This window comes from Clarias gariepinus, chromosome 8, assembly GCF_024256425.1.
Source record: "Clarias gariepinus isolate MV-2021 ecotype Netherlands chromosome 8, CGAR_prim_01v2, whole genome shotgun sequence".
Classification (NCBI taxonomy): domain Eukaryota; kingdom Metazoa; phylum Chordata; class Actinopteri; order Siluriformes; family Clariidae; genus Clarias; species Clarias gariepinus.
The window spans coordinates 14,882,000-14,899,899 of record NC_071107.1 but is presented as its reverse complement, the minus strand read 5'-3'; positions in this window follow the sequence as shown (position 1 = coordinate 14,899,899).

The window sequence follows — 17,900 nt, the reverse complement described above, 5'->3', positions numbered from 1 at the left end:
ATGATGACAGCATACCTGGAAGCTTTTTTGATTGTACTTTCCACATTGGCCTGTTTTTTAGAATATTGCAATTTTTATTGATGTGAAAGTGTCTAATATACCTAGGGCAATAATATGTTTCAGATCCCTCAAGCATTAACCTCACAAAACATACACCACTACATACTGTTGTGAATGATGAGGTGTGAATGATGTGTGTCTTCTCTGTGATGAGTTGGCCACGACACTGTATACAGGATAAAGTGGTATAGACGTGATGAGTGTTTTCTACAGAAAATCATTCTATATATGATTTTATGTAGAAAACATTGAATCACAAAAAAATCTTTAAGTGGGTTTTCTTAGACATGGTCACAATTACCTTACTTGTACTGCTATAGAGGCAGGGGCTTCGGCGTCAGCAGATGTTTACTGTCCGTTTAAAAAAATAGCAAAGTACAACAGAGAGAAAGAGAAATGACTCAGTACAGTGACTCAGTGTAACGCACAAGAGAAAGAGAAATGACTGTACTCTCTCTCTGTGTGTGTGTGTGTGTGTGTGTGTGTGTGTGTGTGTGTGTGTGTGAAGGTGTGTGAGAAAAAGAGTATTTTAACTCTTTCACCTTACAAAACATGCAAATTCACATGGAACTAAATTCAGCCCTGCCCTGTGCACATCTAGGAGTAAATCTCATGTGGGGGCTTGTTTGCTCTGAACAATAAAACATTTATTTCATTAACAAGTTTTGACACAAAGGTTTTAAAGGAGTGGTAACACTTAAATATGCCATCTAGTGGCCAAACACATCTGACTTTGAAAATGATTTCTATTTTCTTCTTATTAGTTTGAACATGAACTAAAAATGTTTCACAATGTGTCCCTGAATGAAGGGAGGCTCAAAATCAAAAGTACCAGTCAGTATCTGGTGTGGCCACCAGCTGCTTAAAGTACTGCAGTGCATCTCCTTCTCATGGACTGCCTATTGCGGATAGAATGAAGATCTGTAAAGTTATTTGGATTTTTACAACATTATTGTTAAAATACACAGTCCTGAAAAAGGGACGTTTCTTTTTTTGCTGAGTATATATATATTTAACAAACACAATCATATTTAGGTTCAATTTTAAATAAATAGTTATGGATTCAAAAATAAAAAGATTACATAATTCATCTTAATTTTATAGTTTTAATCTCCATGCTTAAATAAAGAAAGTTTTAAAGGATTAAAATTACATGAATGCGTTACAAGGCTAAAGCTATTTAATTCTTTTCAATGGTCATGAACCTGCAAAGAATATGGGTAAAGTGAGTATAATACTGTACTACTTCTGGAAGGAATGGTGCAGTTAAACTCCTGATTGTATCTGTTAACCAAATTAGCCTAATTGGCCTCAGTCATTATCTTATTCTGATGAAAAACAAAATTAAATAGTTATTACATAATGTAAAGTAATTACAGAATGCCTGGCTTAATCTTTCATTTATATAACTACATGTTAGTGTGCCAAATATACATTTGAATTGAAATTAAGTAGAGAAAAAATATAACATTTTCTGCACTGGCATTTTAATTAAAAAACTTAAAACATGTCAGCGGAAATAACTAGCAATTATGTGTTGAGGACAATGACCATACACATTTTTTTTGTAAAACTGTACCGGAAATAAACTTTATTTAAATTGGTAAATGGTATAAAAGTTTTTTAAAGGTTTACCCGATAATTAAGGGGTCATACTTACCTTAAAACTTAAACTGTTATAGTGTTCTACATAACTCTTGAGTCTTTTGACTTTTAAGATGGGTGTCTTGTGGTGAAAGATAGACCATAGTACCTAAAATATAAAGTTTCCTTATAGATCAACATATTGATGAATGTTTTACTTTTATATGACATATATAACATTTCTGTGAGACTGGGACAGGTCCTGAGAGTGACTGTGATGCCCCTGTCCACTTTTGGGAGCGGTATTGAGCCCTCACTAGCTTTTTATTTTAACTCCCTGACCCTGCTGTGACTGTCTGGTCCGCAGATACCACTTTGCCTTGACCTTGTGTATGCTGTGTACATGCAACACTTTTTCTAGGTAAAATTACTTACAAATATTTTTTTGAAATATTGTACATCCATAGATTTTGAAAGAAATATATGATTGCCATTTGGCCTCTATTTATTAAATATATTAAATTTTAACTGATATGATGTGAGCAATAAGATGTAAGCAAAGTCAAGTCTTTCAAGAATTTAATTCAAGATGTTTGACATCAACTATGACAACCATTTTTATATACACACCCTATTTTGGGTGTCTTATAAATAATGGAACATAATTACAAACATAAGAGATTGCCTTTAATTCTTCATGCACAGATGAACTCAACAACCATCTGGCAATTTCACTCTTCTTTCTTCACTGCTACTTACAAGAAATGTTTACTGTTTCTCATCTCACTACCTCAAATTATTACCTCATTACCACAGAGTATTGGATTGTGTCATGTTGTTGTCGTGTTGTCACTCTCGTTTGCCCATTTGCATGTGCACTTTCTGTTGTCTTTCACATAGTACTCACAGTTTTTTTTTTGGTTATTTAATTTAACAGTGTTAATCTGTTTTGTCTCAGCTAGTCAGTTAATTAGGTGTCTAAGTTAGCTAGTTAGTTTTGTTACTTTTATGTTGTTAACTTATGTTTCATATATAGCATCTTGGTCCAGGAGGAATGTTGCTTCATTTCACTTTGTACTGACAACGAAATGACAATAAAAGCCTACTTGAGTCAAGTCAAGTAGGCTTTATTGTCACTTTAACCATTTTGTAGTTCAGGGGTTTAAGGCACTGAGTTATGGATCAGTGCTTATAGACACCTAGAATAAAGGAATTTAGACACATTTTATTCTACAATAAATTCCCATGAAGAGTCAATCACGGTATCTAATTTATTTCCATAAATGGCCATTTTATAACCACTGCATGGTTTGTTACCACTCAGGGGTATCAGATTTATTTCAGTTTTTTTTTACTATATCAGATTTTGACACTATATTCACATAAAATCTTTACATACTGTTTGTTAGTATTTGGCATTACATTTAAATTTTCCTTACCTTGTTTCAAATGTTCAGGACAGCCTTTCATAAGCATTTTCACAATGCTTTTACAGAGAAAAAGCTTTGGAAATGCAATGTCATGTCATATTTTAACCACATCAAATTTGGAGTAAAATGCATATCATGTGCAATATACAAATGTCTGTCCCTTTTTTCTAAATGTCTTCAGGCCATGACAGTGTCTTTCTTTGTGTTGGATGTACGTATATACTTTGGCACCTGATGTCTCCAATTCACCAGTTGTTGACTTGCCATTCAGTTGAATCTTTTGGACTACAGTTCATTCGTCCCGTTGTACCTCCTTCCTGAATAATGTGTGGTCTCAAGATTTTTGTCTGCATACAATTGTTTTAAAAAAATTTTGTAATACCTTCAATTGTTTGGAAATTGCACCAGATTTTTTTCAGAGATCTTGTTTGAGTTGCATGGATTTTCCCACGGAAATCAAGGACAAAAAGACTTGGGCTCTAAAAATAGACAATGATACACTCCCAATAAGATTAAGATTCACTTATTTGTCACATGTACCTTACAGAACAGTGAAATTATTTTTTGAATATCCCAGTTAGGAAGCTTGGGTCAGAGCACAGGGTCAGACAGGATACATCACATATCCGGAAAAGCCTTGCTCAAGGGCTCAACAGTGGCCACTTGGCAGTGCTGGGGCTTGAACCCCCAACCTACCAATAAGTAACACATAGCCTTAACCTCTGAGCCCACTCCCCAATAATACTGGAATTATGACAACCAGCCAATCATAAGGTTAGAAAAGTCATTACATTATTTTCGGGAATCTTCCAGACTCTGTTTACAGTGACCTGGTCTATGTATGCATTTGACCCACTGAAATTCTGCTTAAATAAATTGACTGTCTCTAATTAAGTGTTGTAAAAAATATCACTGTAGTAGATGGCTTAATTACCTCCCCAAAAGAAATGTATACTTTGCAATTCCTTAAATTATTGTGGAAAAAATAAGATTGTGATTGCAGAATTTATGCCTCACTTGTGGTGGCTTAGTGGTTAGCACTGTCACCTTGCACCTCCAGGGTTAGATTCCCCGATTAGTGCTAATGATTAGCAATGTCACCTGAAACATTCAGGGTCCAGGTTAGATTCCCGCCTTGGGTCTGTGTGCATAGTGTTTAATGTTCTCCCTGTACTTGGTGGGTTTCCTCCGACAGTTCAAAAACATGCAGATTAGGCTAATTGGCATTGTGAATGGGTGTGTGTATGTGTGCCCTGCTATAGATTGGCACCCACCCAGGGTTTATACTGCTTCAGGTCTCCTGGGATAGGTTTCCACGACATAACAGGCTCCCAGGGGTGTCCTGCCCAACTCAACTATTGCAAGTCCCATCACAGTGTCAGTCATTACCATTAGATATTTGGGGAAAGCTTGTCTTCATTTGTCACAGACATTAAGCAGTACTGAGCACGCAGGTAATAAATGAACCCACTGTTGCTTGTTCCTCATGAAGCAAATGGTAGCTTCAATTTCCTCTAAGGCATTTGAAATCAAGTTCAAATAATGTAGGGTAATGCATGGGGTATTTATCTTGGTTACTGCCTGCTACACTGTAGTGCTAAGCTATTGCTACTATAAATGCAGAAAAGAAAAGGTTATATTTGTATATATGAGTGTAATAAAATATTAAAGTTAAACCTTTCTGTACATCAATTAACATAGTACAACTTTATTATTTCATCTCAAAATTTATTGGGATGTGAACAGAAAATGTGTACAAATCTAATCCTTGCAAAAAATCTTCCAGACATATTTGGATGGGTATGTTTTTTTTATTACAAAAATAAACACAAGGAAATGTGCATCACGCATCTTGAAACCAATGCTGAAGAAAAGTTCATTTTAAGGTTGAAAAACTTTCACCAAAGTTTCACAAACTACAGCTACTACTGTTGGCGCTCTGTGCATGTGAAAAACGATCCTCTGCTCATGACTGCATCATCTTTGTTACATCCAAATGTCAGATGTTGTATAAAAGTGCAGTCAAATTCTTGCAGTAGTAGATCTGTGTAGTAAGTTTGTGCTCCGCGCCAGCTGGCTGCAGAGCTGCTGTCGGAGCCGCATGAATGTGGATGTTCATCATTAATCTCCAAACCCTGTGAGTGTCCCAAGTGCTCGGTAATTCTGAGCGTTTCCGTCAGTGCCCAGATATAATTGTGCGCGAATCGTAAGGTCTCTATTTTTGTCAGCTTGGCGTCATCGGGGAAAGTAGGGAGCACTTTCCTCAGTGCGTCTAGGGCGGAATTTAGGTTGTGCATGCGATGCCTTTCTCTGTCGTTCGCTTTCGCCCTGCGGTTTCCACACGTTAATAGTTTTGCCTTCAGGTGACTTTTTACTGATTTTCTCCTGCATGACGTGAGGGAGAATGTGCCGTTCCTTGGTGCGCTCTCCTCCTGGCCAGGGTCACTGAGGGTCGTGATGCCTGCTCTGTGTTTGGTCATGCTTAAAGCACGTGAAGTTGAACCTTTGTTCAGTGACACTCTGCTCTGTTTCTTTCCACTGACGCGCGCGCATCGACTTGGGGAACAGGCTGCAAAATTTCAAGCGTGCGTCAATACGCTGGAAGAAAAAGCATAAAATGTGATCAAATAAAATCATTTTCATCTTAACATAAAATCTTTCAAATACAGCTCCGTCTTACCTTATTAGGAGAAGCTTGTCCTCTTTAACTACGTTTGTTTTCACTTGTTTTCACATCCACTGAGTGATGGACCTCTGTATATAAACGCACATGGACAATAGGGACGTGACGCGCCTCTTTTTTATTTGTGCACCGTTTATCCAATCTGCACGTGTGGATAGCGTGTAGAGACCGACTGACCAATAAATCTTGCGCGTGCAGTTTCTTGTTTTAGCTTACCAGCTTAGGCTATTATTATTATTATTATAAGGCAGTGTGTTTGGAACGCAGTCCTTTCGGACGCAGAGGTTTGCGTAATTTAAAGGCCATGCAATTGTAAACGCATTTATTTTGAAAATGACCAACAATAATGACTCTTTTTTGCATAGTGACAACCGTTTTTTTATATTATATATTTGTGTTCACTAAATATCATATGATTAAAAAAGCTGGTTTTTGGTTCATTATAGTATCTAACCATAATAGTCTCCAAATCAGTGCGCAATGGAAACCTACGTTGTTTTTGCATTTTTGCTTTAGGATACGTTATTATCTATATATATATTAAGATATCATTAACTACCTACTAATGGAAATGTATCTACTTTAAGAATAAATTAACAAAAAAATAGGGTTTTTTAGATTAACTTTAAAAGTTTAAAATAAATATTAAGGTTTATGGCAGTCGTGCGCAAAATACAATTTTATTATGCGCGTCGTCTATTTTACACGAAATAAAAAAGTTATAGAATATATTGTTGTGGAAATGTTTTAAAATATTTTGTGCCGATCATCCATGCCATTGCTGGTTAACATAGTAAATACTTTCCATTTAACTGGATTGTAGAAATTGGTGTGCGCTGTGTGGTCTCCAAATTGCTCCAAATTGTTTACCAAGGCCAGTGCGCAATTTGTTTCTATTCGCAGTTGAGGATAAAAGACATTTAAATGTGAATGATTGGCCTAACTGTACTCTCTCCTACAAGTCCTGATAAATCTTAGTTTATTGGAGAGAGGTCAGTGTGTTACTGTGGACAAAAAATATTTGCCATTGTAGACGACATCTCCGCAAAAGCACTCATCTACAGTCTAACTAAATATGTATTTTGTAGGGTGTCTGATAACCATATGCTTTCAATAAACTAGACAAATAAGTCAGGGAGATAGGAGATGTTGCCATGCTGTTATAAAAAGCCTTGAAATAATCCAAAGTAAACCAAATCTCACCCCTTTACAAATATTGATGCCAGATCCAAGTTCGGATAACGCAGACAGGTGTGAGTTTGGGGCTGTCAGATTTCTCGTCCGATTTTTTTTTATTTTTTTTTTTTATCAGTGTCGTGTAATATCCTGCTTGTTATGCAAAGTATGGGCAAACATAGGCGAGCAGTTGCTGTGGAAATCAGAGATATCGGCAAAGAGTTGGTCCAAACGAGATTTAACAATATTTAACAATAAACGAGACTTACTCGAGAGCAGGTGATACCTGCCCTCCGCTCCTTGATTAATACTTCCTCAACTACTTCACTTTGCAATCTGTTGTAATTCTATATTAAATCTATTTATTATTATTTTAGCAAACAGAAGTACCAGGTGGGGCTTTATTTTCATCCTCAGCTTTTGTTTGAAGGAGACCAATGAAGAGGCCAATGAAAGACTGAAAACTCGCTGACCAGCTTTTTGCCATCCATTTGTCCTAAACTGGCAGACAAGCTATTGAAATCTTCCCTCTTGTTCAGGCTGTCTATAAAGAAGAAAAGGAAACTTCGCTCTGGAGGAAAAAAAACACACAACTTAAAACATTTAATTGCAACCCGGATGCCATATGTACACCACTTGTACAAAAACTCAAACAATGTCAACTCTTTTGTGAGCTAAAACGTGCGCTTTTGGAGACGTGTGCGCTTTTGGAAAGGTGTGCGCATCGAGATCAGAATGACCTTGAGTACACTTCTTGGAAGAACTAATGCTAGTTTAATGTGCTGTCGAGGTTCCTTTTAGAGTCGGTCTATTGTACTATAACGCATATGCTTGTGATGCCCGAATACACCAATTATAAGTGAATAGCTAAGAGCACTTTGGTAAACCTCTGTTTCGGTTAAGCACTTGGGGCTCCACAGATTAATCAAGCTTTAACGTTGCGAATGATTGTTTATTCAAACCAAGGAGTTACCACATCGGGCCCCATTTGAGCAGCACATAGTCCCTTTAATTAATTTGTATTTTCAAAATATTTATGTGCTTATTCGGCTTTGTTTTTCATTTACAAATGTTATGCTACAGCATGAACAGGGAGGACAACGGAACACACCACCGACGAACCTTTAAAGCAGTTAAAGCAATTCACTAAAATCATTAATTTTCTTTGTTTAATTGTGTATTTCACGTTTAGCTTTAAATTTTTGTTCGGGAATATAACCAAATAAGCAATTGATACAACAATCACTGTTGTTATTATTATTATTATTATTATTATTATTATCAGCAATTAAATTTTAATCTTATGAAAGAATAGGTCATAAGAATAGGCTATAATTGTCAACATTTATTTCATATTATTTTTCAGGCAACCAACCTTTATTAGCAGTGGGAAAATTAATGTGACAACTTAAGACCCACTAAAATAATTTTTTGTCTGCTTTAAACTTCTGAGGAAATCACTGCCATCAAGTGATTTCTGTAGCTCTTAATGAGACTTCTGCACCTGTCAACAGGTAGTTTGGCCGACTCTTCATGAGCAAACTGCTCCAGCTGTCTCAGGTTTGAAGGGTGTCTTCTCCAGACTGCATGTTTCAAGTCTTTTAATAAGTGTTTGATAGGATTTAGAGGAGGGCTCAAAGAAGGCCACTTCAGAATAGTCAAATGTTGTGTTCTTAACCTTTCTTGGGTGTTTTTTAAACTGTGTTTTTGGTCATTATCCAGTTGGAGAACGCATGAACTATGACTGAGACTGAGATTTCTTAAAATGGGGCAGTATGTTTTGCTCAAGAATGCCTTGATAATTCTTGAGATTTCATGTTACCCTGAACAGAGTCAATACACCCTGTGCTGTACAGTATCCTCAGTAGTAGTCTCAAGCACCCAGTAGGTACAATGTACTTTTCTTTAAAAGCTTCATTTTTGCAGCTGTAAACATTCAGCTGATGTGACTTGCCAAAAACCTCCAGCTTTGTCTAATCTGTCCAAAGCACAGAAGAATTGTGCTTTGTTAATATGCATTTTCACAAATTCCAATGTGTTTTTTTATGATTTGCTTTTAATAGTAGAGTCCTTCTTGGTCATCCTTTATTAAATCCACTTTGCTCAAACAGCAATAGATGGTATAATATAACACTGATGTAAAGTACCTTGACATTAGAGTTCACTTTGAATCTCTCTTAAAGTTTGGCCTTGGCTCTTTGGTTAGGGTTGGTATTTTTCTTATGTTCAATCTGACATCACATTTCCTTTTGTGGCCACATCCAGGGGGGAAAACTATTGTCACAGGAATATTAAGGCTCTTGGAGATGCTCTTGTTACTGTATCCTTACCTTTAACATGCTTGTTAATAAATTTCTGATCCCCTTAGACAACTCTCTTCTTTGCTTTCTTGTTCAATGTGGTACACATTATGATACAAAACAGCAAAGTGACTACTTTTGGGTGTTAACTAATTGCCTGTAGTGTGTGTATGAGTGTAAATGTGTGTGTGTGCCCTGTGAGAGATTGGCACCCTGTTTCGTGCCCTAAATTTCCTGGCATAGGCTCCAGGCTCCCTGTAACCTGTATACAGGATTAAGAGGTATAGATGAGTGAGTGAGTGGTCCACTACAGAGCATTGGTGGTGGCATCTCTATTCAGAGAAACAATATATCTCTTTGCTAACAGTTTAAAGTTAGATTATAGAGTCTGACTGGAAACAAAATGATTATATCCGGGTTACAAGATAGGCCTTATTAGATCAAATGACCCCAATAAAGTTTGCCCATTAATATGATTTTTTACTTAAAATTTTAAAAACTTCAGTTAATCCAAAGAGCAGATGCAGCCGAAAATTTCGTGTGTTTGTTATATTTAGGACTACAGTTAGTACCTGTAGTTCCACACCATTGTGGGATGGATGGATGGATGGATGGATAAATAGATTGATGGATGGAAACATAACACTGGGCTCTCAGGTCGGGTATTTTACATGCCCTCACCTTGGACTGCTGCAGATATGTTAGTTCTACCGACCCATATTTTATCTCATAGTAGCGGTGTGGTTTTAGAACATATGAAACTGTTTTTTAACTTCCTGTAGGATGAATAAACATACATTGATCCATCAATTCATCTTTAAAGGTTTAGTTTTCATAGTCTACTTTCCTTTTTTTTTGGAGTAAGCTGCTGTGTTGCGCTTTTGTTTCTGTTTCATGAGGATTTTGGCTCCTCGTAGGTGCATTACCTTTGTTCCTGTGTTCTGCATACTCTGTCTCTGCACTTTAAACTATTTCAGCGATTGACTCTGTTGAGTGACATGTATAGCCACACCCACCTTTAAAAAAAAAACTTTAATTTCATTTATGGCGCAGCTTTAACTTTTGGCAAATACATAAGTTTTCTTAAATTCATAGTTTTGTATGCTGCGACAAAATCTGGCCGGACAGACATACATACAGATAAACATACAGACAATTTTATATATATTATATTATATTATATTATATTATATTATATTATATTATATTATAAGACTTCTTGAGACGCCATGTGACACAGGATGCTGGGGCTATGAAGAAAAGTTGTGGAAAACATGCAAAGTATCCCAATGAGTATTTTTAAATATTTACTGTTTTGAGTCAATTTTGGGTTTCAAACATTTGACATGCATTGGTTACTTGGCAGCCTGAGCTAGCTAGTGATCGCCTAGCTAGATAAGCAGAAGTAGGACTGCGCCATGACTCAAAATCTATGTTACAGTAATATCTTGGCATACAAATTTTGTTCATTCCAGAGGCAAGTTCTTCAGATGAAATTTTGCATTGCAAAATGCATTTTCCCATAGAAAATAATGTAAATGCAGACAATTCATTCCAGCGCCTCACAATATTATCAATATTACCAATTTCCAACACTATAATATTTATTTTCACATGAAAACAATAAAAAATTTAGAAAAGACATGTAAATTGAGTAAAATGTGAAATAAGTAGACATTAAAGTCTACATAACTTTAATTTATGATTCCTTTTGGTACTGGCTGCTTTAAAAAAAAAACTAAAAGTGGCTCCCTTTTCTTCTTGCTACCATGCTTACTAACATTCTTGGTAACCATTCAATCCAGTGTCTTCTTGTGCCAGTACCAAGTCTGGATAAATGCAGAGGGTTGTGTCAGGAAGGGCATCCGACGTAAAAACATTTGCCAAATCAATGATGCGAATCACAAATATCATTTCCATACCGGATCAGTCGCGGCCCGAGTTAACAACGACCAGCACCGGTGCTGTTGAACTACAGGGTGCCAGTGGAAATTGGGCTACTGTTGGTCGAAAAAGGAGAGGCGGAAGGTGTGCTCAAAAGCAGAGAGAGAAAAGGAAAGGCAAGAATTTAGGAGTGGTAGTGGGGACTTTAAATGTTGGGACTATGACAGGGAAAACAAGAGAGTTGGTTGATATAATGCAGAGAAGGAAGGTGAATATACCGTGCATCCAGGAGACCAGGTGGAAAGGTAGCAAGGCTAGAAGCTTAGGATCTGGGTTCAAATTGTTTTACCATGGTGTGGATAGGAACAGAAATGGAGCAGGAGTTATCCTGAAAGTGGAGTTTTTTAGGAATGTTCTAGAGGTGCAGAGAGTATCAGACAGGTTGATGAGTATGAAGCTGGATATCGAAGGGATAATGTTCAATGTTGTTAGTGGTTATGCCCCACAGGTAGGATGTAAGTTAGAAGAGAAGGAGACATTTTGAAGTGAGTTAGATGAAGTGATGCAGAGCATCCCCAGAGGTGAGAGAGTGGTGATTGGTGCAGACTTCAATTAACATGTTGGGAAAGGGAACAGAGGTGATGAAAATGTGATGGGCAGGTTTGGTCTTCAGGACAGGAATGTAGAAGGACAGATGGTGGTGGACTTTGCAAAGAGGATGGAAATGGCAGTAGTAAATACTTTCTTCCAGAAGAGGCAGGAACATAGGATGACATACTGTATAAGAGTGGAGGAAGAAGCACTCAGGTGGACTACATCTTGTGTCTACGTTGTAATCTGAAAGAGATTAGTGACTGCAAAGTGTTGATAGGGGACAGTGTAGCCAGACAACACAGAATGGTGGTGTGTAAAACAACCCTGGTGGTGAGGAAGGTAAAGAGGACAAAGGCAGAGCAGAGGACAAAGTGGGGCAACCTGAGAAAGGAAGAATGTTGTGTAGTCTTCAGGGAGGAGTTGAGACGGGCTATGGGTGGTCAGAAAGTGCTTTCAGTTGACTGGACAGCTATAGCCATTGTGATCAGGGAGACAGGTAGGAGGGTATTTGGTGTATCATCAGGTAAGGCAAAAGTGGACAAGGAGACTTGGTGGTGGAACGAGGAAGTCCAGGAGTGTATACAGGGAAAGAGGCTAGCTAAGAAGAAGTGAGACTCTGAGGAGATAGTAGACAGGAGTACAGGGAGAGGTGAAGGTAGAGGTGGCAAAGGCCAAACAAAGAGCATATGAGGACTTGTTCAATTCAATTCAATTTTATTTATATAGCGCTTTTAACAATGGTCATTGTCCCAAAATAGCTTCACAAAAATAAAAGATTTTTTTAGAAAAGAAAATTTTTGGAAGTGTGTATGTGTGAGAAAAATGTGTCTAGATAATAATGTGATGAATGAATGATGAATGAAATGTCTCTGATGAGCAAGCCAAGGGTGACGGCGATGGTGGCAAGGAAAAACTCCCTGAGATGGCAATAGGAAGCAACCTTGAGAGGAACGAGACTCAATCAGGGAATCCATCCTCATTTGGGTGATAACAGATAGAAATAACATCATGTGTGTTGTGCAGGTGAAAGTTTAATATAACAGAAGTTATTTAAATTAACATAAAGTCCAGTTCAGCACAGGGAGTCAGTAGATGCAGAGGGCAGATGGGGTCTGGGTCACTGGAAGCACAGGAGCAGCATGTGTAGCTCCAACCATCATAAAGCAGAATCCGGCAGGAGCTGGTCCTTCTCTGGATGCATCAGAAACCTCGCAGGGTTGGCCTTTGTGTACTGAAGCTGGCACAATCTCCTAATGCCTCGAGATGGGTAGAAAAATACAGAACAGATGGAGAGAATTAGCGTAGTTGCCATTCAGGATAGATGTACTGGAGTATGAGGTTATGGGATGAGTTACATGTATGCCAGATTAAAGAGATGTGTCTTGAGTCTACTTTTGAATTGGGAAACCGTGTCTGCTCCCCGGACACTGTCTGGAAGGCTATTCCAAAGCTTTGAAGCTAAATATGAAAATGCCATACCCCCTTTTGTAGATTTTAAAATTCTGGGAACTACCAGAAGTCCAGAGTTTTGTGTATGCTAGTTTGGATAGTAAGGAGGGAGAGGTGGATCTGTACAGGTTGGCGAGGCAGAAAGATAGAGATGGGAAGGATGTGCAGCAGGTTAGAGTGATTGTCAGGATGAACTAACCTAGGCGACCAGATGACTTAGCTTTAGCGATTAGCCCAATGTAGCGTGGATGGTGAACCCAAACGCGGAAGAGAGCGAGTAGGTAGGATAACCACGCTTGTTAGTCTAAGGACTCTCACAAAAGGGGAGCAAGGGAAAAACACAAATTTAACCCGCGTCCTATAAACACACACTCAAGATCAGAAAGCGAAACCCAAATAAAGTGAGTACTCACGAACCGATGATGGACAACCAGAACCGACATGGGCTGAACTCAATGACTGAGCGCTGAATCGTGGTTTGTTTACTCCTCTTATACTTCCTGATTTGCGACCGCTTTACTTCCGGGTCCTAGTGCCGGTCGCCGATTGAGTGTGCATGACAGTACCCCCCTGTCCAGGACCGGCTCCTGACGGTCCTGGGGTGGAGGATACCCGACGACGGGTGAAGTGTTTTAATTGGGAGGTGTGGAAAACTGGGTGGATCCGGAGCGCCGCAGGCAGCTGGAGCCGGTAGGTGACAGGGTTTATCCGGTGGGTGATGCGGTATGGGCCGATGAACCTGGGAGATAGTTTGCGGGATTCTGTGTGCAGGTGCAGATTCCTTGTGGAGAGTCATACCTTGTCACCTACGTGGTACAATCGTCCCGGAGGGTGTCGGCGGCGATGCTGGGCGACGTAGGTGGTATTGGCACGTTGGATGGCAAGGTTGGCTTGGTTCCATAACCGCCGACACCTACGGACCAACTGTTGGGCCGATGGTACATCAACCTCCGGTTCTTGATGGTCGAACATCGGAGGTTGGAAACCATAACATACCTCAAATGGACTTAGGTTGGTGGCTGAGGAGACGTGGAGGTTGTGGGATAGCTCGGCCCATTTGAGGTAGCGCTGGCGATCCGAAACAAAACACCTCAGGTAGCGCTCCAGTTGTTGGTTGGCCCGTTCCGTCTGACCGTTAGTCTGGGGGTGGTAACCGGAGGACAGACTGCAGGTGGAATTGATCAGACGGCAGAAGGCCTTCCAGAACCGGGCGGTAAACTGGGGCCCCCTGTCTGAGACGATGTCCTTGGGGAACCCATGCAGGCGGACTACGTGTTCCAAAATCAGCTCGGCAGTGTTTTTGGCTGATGGGAGTCCGGTGAGGGCCACCAGGTGTACGGCTTTGGAGAACCGGTCGATGATGGTTAGGATGGTGTCTTTTCCTTCGGAAACCGGCAGGCCCGTGATGAAGTCTAAGGCGATGTGCGTCCAGGGCCGTCGGGGAACGGGCAAAGGCTGGAGCTCTCCGGAAGTAGGCTGGTTGGAGTCCTTGGCCCTGGCGCACACCGGGCACGCCTGAACGAACTCTTCAACGTCCCTTCTCATGGTGGGCCACCAGAATGCCCGTCTCACAAACTGTAGTGTGCGCCGAGTCCCTGGGTGTCCTGCGACGGGCGAGGAGTGGCCCCACTGGAGAACTTCGGGGACCAGACGCTGAGGAACAAAGAGTCGTCCAGGCGGCGCACCTGCCGGCCCAGTCTCCGCAGCCTGAGCCTGGCGAACCCTTGTCTCTATGTCCCAGTGGATGGGTGCAATGATCCGTGAGGTGGGGATGACAGGCACGGGGTCTGCCCGGGGCATCTCCTCTTCTTGTTGACGAGAGAGGGCGTCGGCCTTGGTGTTCTTGGAGCCCGGGCGGTATGACAGATGGAAATTGAAGTGTTCAAAAAACAATGCCCACCGTGCCTGTCGTGGGTTGAGTTGTTTTAGATTCCGGATGGTGATGAGGTTCTGATGATCCGTCCAGACCATGAACGGCTCACTGGCGCCCTGGAGCCAGTGACGCCATTCCTCCAAGGCCCACTTTATGGCCAACAGCTCGCGGCCCCCTACTCCGTATCGCTGCTGAGTGGGGTCGAATTTCTTGGAGAAGAAGCCACAGGGGTGTAGCTTCTGGTCTGGACCTCGCTGAGAGAGAACAGCGCCAGCGCCCACATCTGACGCGTCCACCTCTACAACGAACGGTTGGTTGGCATCTGGGTGAAGAAGAATAGGTGCCGTGGTGAAGTGAAGCGATGACAGAGTTCCTGGAAGGCGGAGATGGCTTCAGGAGTGAGATGAAAGGGATGAGAGGAGGGCCTGGTCAGACTGGTTAGTGGTGCTGCAACTGTACTGTAGTCCCGGATAAAGCGACGATAGAAGTTCGCAAACCCCAGAAATCGTTGGAGCTGTTTGAGCGTCCTGGGTAGGGGCCAATGACGGACAGCTTCCAGTTTCTGCGGATCCATGGCCACACCCTGGGACGAGATGACAAAACCCAGGAACGTGGTGGAGTGCTGGTGAAAAGCACACTTTTCCAACTTACAGTACAGCTGGTGAGCGAGCAATCTCTTAAGAACTGCCCGTACATGTTGGATATGTTCTTCGGTGGTGTGAGAGTAGATGAGGATGTCGTCTAAATATACAAACACCCATCGGCCTAACATGTCTCTCAGGACATCGTTTATGAATTGTTGGAAGGCCGAGGGTGCATTGCATAGTCCAAAGGGGATGACCAGGCTCTCATAATGTCCTGTGGGAGTGATGAAGGCCGTTTTCCACTCATCACCCTATCTGATGCGCACCAAGTTGTAGGCGCTCCGGAGGTCCAACTTTGTGAACACGGTGGCACCAGAGAGGGCGTCCAGGGCTGAGTTGGTGAGCGGCAACGGATGTCGGTTTTTGATGGTGATTTTATTCAACCCCCGATAGTCGACACATGGGCGAAGTTCTCCTCCTTTCTTCTTCACGAAGAAGAAGCCGGCGGCCACTGGTGACGAAGAGGGCCGGATGGTTCCATGGCGAAGGGCACTGGCGACGTATTCCTCCATCGCCTGTGTCTCAGCCGCCGACAGTGAGTACAGGTGGCCACGGGGGGGAACAGAACCTGGCTGCAGCTCTATCGCCAGGTCGTAAGGGCGATGTGGTGGAAGGTGAGTAGCTTTTCGTTTACAAAAGACTGCAGCCAGGTCACGGTAGGCGGAAGGAATAGCGTTGGTGTCGACATCGGGGGCCTCGGACTCCGTGGAACACGTCCCAGCTGGGTCCCGTAGGCACAGCTCAGTGCAGGTCGGCCCCCACTGAAGGATTTTATTTTTTGTCCATGAGATGAGAGGGTCATGTTGTAGCAGCCAGGGGTATCCGAGAATGATGGGAGGTGAGGAAATGGAGGTGAGGTGGAATTGGATGGGTTCGTGGTGTTGGTTGATGATGAGGGTGATGGTCTGAGTCTGGTGGGTGATGGGGCTGGATGACAGAGGCCGACCGTCGACGGAGGTGATTTGCACTGGCTGGGATAACGCCTCAATTTTTACCCCCAGTTCTTTGGCATAAGTGGAGTCAATGAAGTTGCCGGCGGCACCGGAGTCGATGAACGCTGCACTTCTGACTCGTTTGTGGCCAAATTGGAGGATTACCTGAATAGTAAGACGAGAGGTGGTTGTGTTGATGGTGCTGGAGATTTGGAGGGAGCCCGGTGAGTCTCTCCGCCGGCTCACCGGGGCTGCGCGTTTCCCGGACGAAGAGGGCAGATCGCCCGGTGGTGTGCCGCGGACCCACAATAAGCACACAACCCCTCTCGATACCGGCGTGCGCGTTCTGCTGTAGTCAGGGAGGCGCGTCCTAATTGCATGGGTTCCCCGGCTCCGGTGTCAACCACGGCAGGAGGTGGAGATCCGACAGGTCCAGTGGTGGCAGCAGTGAAAATGGTCGGTGATGGAGGTGTAGGATGGTGAGAGGTGAAAGCAGGCGGCAGGGTCCTCGGGGCTGGCTTCGGACGAGAGAGAAGGCGCTGGTCGATGCGGAGGGCTAGCTGGATTAGTCCCTCCAGCGTGGCTGGAAGCTCTCGTCCGGCAAGCTCGTCCTTTATGCGTGACGCCAGCCCCTCGTAGTAGGATGTCCGGAGCGCGGCGTCTCCCCAAGATGTCTGCACGGCGAGGGTTCTGAATTCCGCGGTGTAGCGGCTCACGGACAATCCACCCTGCCGCAGGTGATAGAGCTTGGTGTCGGTCTCCACCTCGCCCGCAGGGTGTTCGAAGGTGAGTCGAAGCTGGCGTGTAAATTCATTATAAGAATGGGCGGTGTCTGAGTCTGATTTAATCACTGCCGTGGCCCACTCAGCTGCCTGCCCAGTTAGCAACGAAACGAGAAGAGCAATGCGTAGCCGATCGGTGGAGTATTTGGTGGAATTAAACTCAAACACCAGATCGATTGAGTGTGCATGACAGTGATTAAAGATAGAGATGGAAATGTACTGACAGATGTCTGGAGGGTAATGGGAAGATGGAAGGAGTACTTGAAAGAGTTGATAAATGAGGAAAACGAAAGAGAACAAAGAGGTGACTGTTGTCGAACAGGAAGTAGCAAATATTAGTAAAAGTGAGGTGAGAAGGGCGCTGAAGAGGATAAAGAGTGGAAAGGCTGTTGGTCCTGATGACATACCTGTGGAGGTATGGAAATGCTTAGGAGAGGTGGCAGTAGAGTTTGTAACTAGTTTGTTTAACAAGATCTTGGAGAGTGAGAGTATTCCAGAAGAATGGAGGA